The sequence below is a fragment of the Temnothorax longispinosus genome, unplaced genomic scaffold (genome assembly GCF_030848805.1).
Source record: "Temnothorax longispinosus isolate EJ_2023e unplaced genomic scaffold, Tlon_JGU_v1 HiC_scaffold_405, whole genome shotgun sequence".
NCBI classification, from domain to species: domain Eukaryota; kingdom Metazoa; phylum Arthropoda; class Insecta; order Hymenoptera; family Formicidae; genus Temnothorax; species Temnothorax longispinosus.
The window spans coordinates 4,343-9,947 of record NW_027270237.1 but is presented as its reverse complement, the minus strand read 5'-3'; the positions used below and the strand labels follow the sequence as shown (position 1 = coordinate 9,947).

Sequence of the window (5,605 nt, the reverse complement as noted above, 5' to 3'; positions counted from 1 at the left end):
GGGTGGATTACTTCGCATGGAATGCCCCATATATAGATAAATCGTTGAGGATTATTAGGTCGGAAATTTTCTGTAAACATGTTCAATACGCCGCCTATAAGAGAACGACAAGGTCGAGTGCGAGAGCTTTGAATATGGAAAATAGAAATCAGTCAAACGATCAGGTTCCTTTCGCGACGATCGACGAAACGTCTCCCGCACTGGCTGGAGGGGAAGACGTGCATGGCTAGTATCGATAAACTGAGCGAGCCCGTTCACTCCGTTCAGGCGTCGGCCGTCCGGAGCGCGGGAACGCTGGAGCGGGGGACAGATTAGCCGCTCTTAGCTTGGACGCGGGAATTATGACAAGACTGAGTATCGGTATGGTAGTAGGGAAAATAACTCACTCGCGTACGCATATGATCGCGAACTTGAATCGGCCATGAAAATCGGCCGTATCGTCAGGAATTGGAATAGGGATGGCTTCGTCGCGGCAACTCTCGATGGAACTCTTGAATATGTAAGTGTTGTAGAAGTGCTGCATCGTCTCCGCGCAAAGATTGATGCAGAGGTGCTCTAGCTGGCTCGGCTTAGGATCTTCGAACCCGAACATGTCCAGGATGCCGATGAAGCCGTCTGTGGCGTGTCGCACGGTGTTATTCAGGGCATAGTCCAAGAGCTGGCAACAGAAAAAGCAACATGCCTCGGTCCATGAAATATCTTACCTGGAAAAGGTTCGATTGCTGCCGGCAAAGCGAAAGCCCGACCGTCAGAAGACGGACTGGAAGCTAAGTGGGTGGGCGGGCGATCAAACGTGTAAATTTTCCAACAAAAAAAACTGTCGATCGGCACGGCTGAAAATTTGCATAGGTATCGAGAAGTATGAGAAAAAGCAGGAAAAAAATTGTCAGAAGAGTAAGTAGAAGCTAAAGGGTTGTCAGAAGCTGTTAAAGTTGCGAAAAATCTCGGAAAATTTACATATTAAGAAGCACTTCTGACAATTTGCATTTGTATTGTTTACGTATAGAATAAACTAAGTACAAAGTGTCAGAAGGCAAAGTGGAAGCGATCATGAGAAAATCGGGTGCAAAGTGCGAGAGCGTCTTTTGGCGCGCGGCGCAGCGCCCAGTGGACCGATCGCTTTTCTCTTGATTTTCACACCGTACATATTTCATAGCACTTCTGACAATTTATCTGAATATTCATAAAGGACTAAAGGAACTATTATTAAAATGTCAGAAGTCAATTGAAAAGAATTAATAAATTTAATTTTGCTTCCTCATAGAGGAAGCTTTGTGATGGTAAAAAATTTTTTTTTCAAGATTTTAAAGAAAATAGGTTTAGAATGTTCCAAAATGTCGAGAAATTGTATTAGTAGAAAATGTCCGGAAGTATGTATGTATGTATGTGTGTGTGTGTGCGTATGGATTTTTGTACACGTATCTACTTCTACAATTTTTTAGATACCGGGTTGAAGTTTTGCACACCAAATAGAGTATCATAGAAAGTATGTCTTCCTCTAATTTTATTAAAATCCGTCGACCGGTATGGATTTTAAGGAGATTTTCATTTTTCAGAAAAGCGTATTTTACGCTGTAGCTTTCTCAATATTTGATATATCGATCTAGTTTTAATTCTAATACAATTTCTCGACATTTTGGAACATTCTAAACCTATTTTCTTTAAAATCTTGAAAAAAAAATTTTTCAGTTTTTTGTACCCCTATTTCATATACAATTCTTTAAAATTTGGTTAATTAGTTCTTGAGTTATAGAAATTTCAATAAACTTGACTGTTTTTTTAACAGAAATCGGTAACCCTTTTATTATTAACAATTTTTATTAATTTTATTATATTCTTCAGTTTTTTCTACCCCTATTTCATATATTATTCTTTAAAATTTGGTTAATCAATCAATAATTCTTTAAAATTTCTGTTAAAAAAAACAGTCGTTTACTGAAATTTTTATAACTCAAGAACTGATTAACCAAATTTTAAAGAACCAGTATGGATTTTAAGGAGATTTTCATTTTTCAGAAAAGCGTATTTTACGCTGTAGCTTTCTCAATATTTGATATATCGATCTATTTCTAATTCTATTATATTTTTCAGTTTTTTCTATCCCTATTTCATATACAATTCTTTAAAATTTGGTTAATCAGTTCTTGAGTTATAGAAATTTCAGTAAACGACTGTTTTTTTTAACAGAAATTTTAAAGAATTATTGATTGATTAACCAAATTTTAAAGAATAATATACGAAATAGGGGTAGAAAAGACTGAAGAATATAATAAAATTAATAAAAATTGTTAATAATAAAAGGGTTACCGATTTCTGTTAAAAAAACAGTCAAGTTTACTGAAATTTCTATAACTCAAGAACTAATTAACCAAATTTTAAAGAATTATATATGAAATAGGGGTAGAAAAAACTGAAAAATATAATAGAATTAAAAATAGATCGATATATCAAATATTGAGAAAGCTACAGTGTAAAATACGCTTTTCTAAAAAATGAAAATCTTCTTAAAATCCATACCGGTCGACGGATTTTAATAAAATTAGAGGAGGACATACTTTCTATGATACTCTATTTGGTGTGCAAAACTTCAACCCGGTATCTAAACAATTGTAGAAGTAGATACGTGTACAAAAATCCATACGCACACACACACACACACATACATACATACATACATACTTCCGGACATTTTCTACTAATACGATTTCTCGACATTTTGGAACATTCTAAACCTATTTCCTTTAAAATCTTGAAAAAAAAATTTTTTACCATCACAAAGCTTCCTCTATGAGGAAGCAAAATTAAATTTATTAATTCTTCTCAATTGACTTCTGACATTTTAATAATAGTTCCTTTAGTCCTTTATGAATATTCAGATAAATTGTCAGAAGCGCTATAAAATATGTACGGTGTGAAAATCAAGAGAAAAGCGATCGGTCCACTGGGCGCTGCGCCGCGCGCCGAAAGACGCTCTCGCATTTTGCACCCGATTTTCTCATGATCGCTTCCACTTTGCCTTCTGACACTTTGCACTTAGTTTATTCTATACGTAAACAATACAAATGCAAATTGTCAGAAGTGCTTCTTAATATGTAAATTTTCCGAGATTTTTCGCAACTTTAACAGCTTCTGATAACCCTTTAGCTTCTACTTACTCTTCTGACAATTTTTTTCCTGCTTTTTCTTATACTCCTCGATACCTATGCAAATTTTCAGCCGTGCCGATCGACAGTTTTTTTTGTTGGAAAATTTACACGTTTGATCGCCCGCCCACCCACTTAGCTTCCAGTCCGCCTTCTGACGGTCGGGCTTTCGCTTTTCCGGCAGCAATCGAACCTTTTCCAGGTAAGATATTTCATGGACCGAGGCATGTTGCTTTTTCTGTTGCCAGCTCTCCGGCTAGCAGTTATGCTCCTGGATCCTGTTCCCCCTGAAAAATATCTCACTTTACCTTTTGTTGCCATTAAGAAATAGGAAGTGTGCTTATGTATCATGATTCTGAAATAATAACGAAGTATTGAAAAAACTATATCATATCTAAACAGATCTAAGCTTCTGAAAGATAATATTAACTTTTTCAAAGTAATTATCTAATCATATTAATAATTTTCTGTTTTATTTAATAGTAGTAACAAGATTGTATAATTATGTAATTAGATAACATTAGTGGCAAGCTATTAAATTGCAATTAAGATAATATTAAATTTGTCGTAATGATTGTTATAATAAAGACCTGCTGAGTCCTGAGCTGTCAATATAGTAGAGGCATGTTGGCTAGTAACGTCCGCTTGATTATGAACAGACTCATTGGAATCCGACGAGAGGGTGCCGAGAGTCAAACCGAGTCTTTTCAAACTGTTGGCTCGTCTTACTATCGTAGCTACAGTGCGGCAATAAAGCGCTTTTGCTAGCGAATCCCTCGTCATGTTAGACTGCGTAAACAAACATTTCTTAATTATTTTTATTGTCATAAAATAATGCTTCATTAGAATAATGAGCAATTTCTGTGCACATATGGTTCTTTTATTAATTAATTAAAAATAAATTTATAATACAGAGAAAATGTGTGATTTTTTCTAACGTTTTTACTACATTTTGCTAAAAGATTAAAGATCCTCGAATTTTCTACTGCAGACGTTTCGCAAATAAAAAATTAAATTTTACATCAAATAAAATTACCAAAATGAAAGAATTAATGCTTTGTCTCATAATTTGAAAGGGAAGATGGAGTTTGTTAAGAGTCTTACCAGAACGAATAATTGCCTGGGGATATCCGGTCTCCGATTGTTGTCTCACGGCTTCCTGGACGACCTTGTTCAGCTGTGGCGCTAATGTTACCGACCTGATGCTCGTTAGGGTCAACGGATTTCCAACGTCTGCGTAAGGATTTACGCAAACCAATATGGGACCCACATTCGTCTGGAACAATATTGCCGGTTTTCCTTGAATGAATTTGTTATTTAATAGATCTCACTTTTACTTTTAAGACTTTTACTTTTATGATTTCCATTTTCGAAAACGAGCATTTACATAAGAATGTGGGTCCAAAATGGAAAAAAATTCGAAGACCAAAATTTTTAAGATTAGGATAACTTGAATTATTTAAAATCTTAAAAAAGTCCGCTCCTTTTTCTGGATAAGTCTTGAGGGAAAGATTATTTTACAAATCGCAAAGTTCCTCTTGAATTAAATCTTGAATTAAGTCTAAATTTTGTTCTTTGATTCCGCAGTGAGAGGATATTCGAACAGAACCAAGTCCCTTCTAAGACTTTCAAAGTCAGTAAAACGCGTGTCGAACTGACTTATTAATGAGTCAATTAAATGAATGTTTTTTTAAATTACAGCTTGTATGAAAGCATCGATAATCGACAAAGGACTCCACAGACACTGAAGTGATCTCAGATTGAACGCGACTCTCTCGCAAGAACAGAGCATAAATAAAACCGCCGCACGCGTTAAACAACTTACTTCGCGGATCCAGAGAACCGGTTATGTAATTAATCTCGTATCCGGAAGTCGGTATGGAACAACGAGACCAGTTCCCGGTGCGAATCGAGTATCGTGTGTCATCCGGTTGAGAGAACTTTAGTATCTGTCCGAAAAAAAGGGAAGAAAACGCGTTCCCAACAGAACACTCCGATCAAAGAAACACTTTCGATCGCATTTAGAATCAACCATCGTCAATCGTCAAACAGAAGATTGCCGTTGAAATGAAAATGCTATTTCAGGTCATTGATAATCGATTTCGACTGCTTGGCTGACTCGCTGATCTGTCTTGTCTATATATAGATTGTTGGTGTACAAAGAAAACAATGAATTTATTTATGCTTGCGACGTAATCGATAAGTAAGCGATTATTTTTAACTGGAAATCTTTTTCAGTGTTGATATTGTAGTTCATTGAAGATTTTAAAGACCGAAAAATGCAAAAAATCAGCAAAAACCTCTTTTTTTAAACAAAAATTTGTATCTTTTTTTTGTAATCAACCGATTTTCAAAATTCAAACGGGGTTTTAAAGAAGACACATTAGACTATTGAAAAAAAATTGTCATCGCTGTGTTCTGTTCAAAAAGTATATTTATTTGAGACTATAAAAATAAAAAAA

At 35.3% G+C, this 5,605-nt stretch overlaps 2 long non-coding RNA genes across 2 annotated transcripts; one reads left to right on the top strand and one right to left on the bottom strand.

The window, feature by feature from the left end:
* Nucleotides 1-289: 289 nt before the first annotated feature.
* Nucleotides 290-5,160, top strand: LOC139824509 (uncharacterized). The gene is made up of 3 exons (XR_011735134.1): nt 290-499; nt 4,220-4,380; nt 4,845-5,160. It is a non-coding gene; the product is annotated as an uncharacterized lncRNA (long non-coding RNA).
* On the bottom strand, nt 3,342-4,386 carry LOC139824508 (uncharacterized). The gene is made up of 3 exons (XR_011735133.1): nt 4,248-4,386; nt 3,734-3,932; nt 3,342-3,430 (listed from the first exon to the last, which is right to left on the bottom strand). It is a non-coding gene; the product is annotated as an uncharacterized lncRNA (long non-coding RNA).
* Nucleotides 5,161-5,605: the final 445 nt, after the last annotated feature.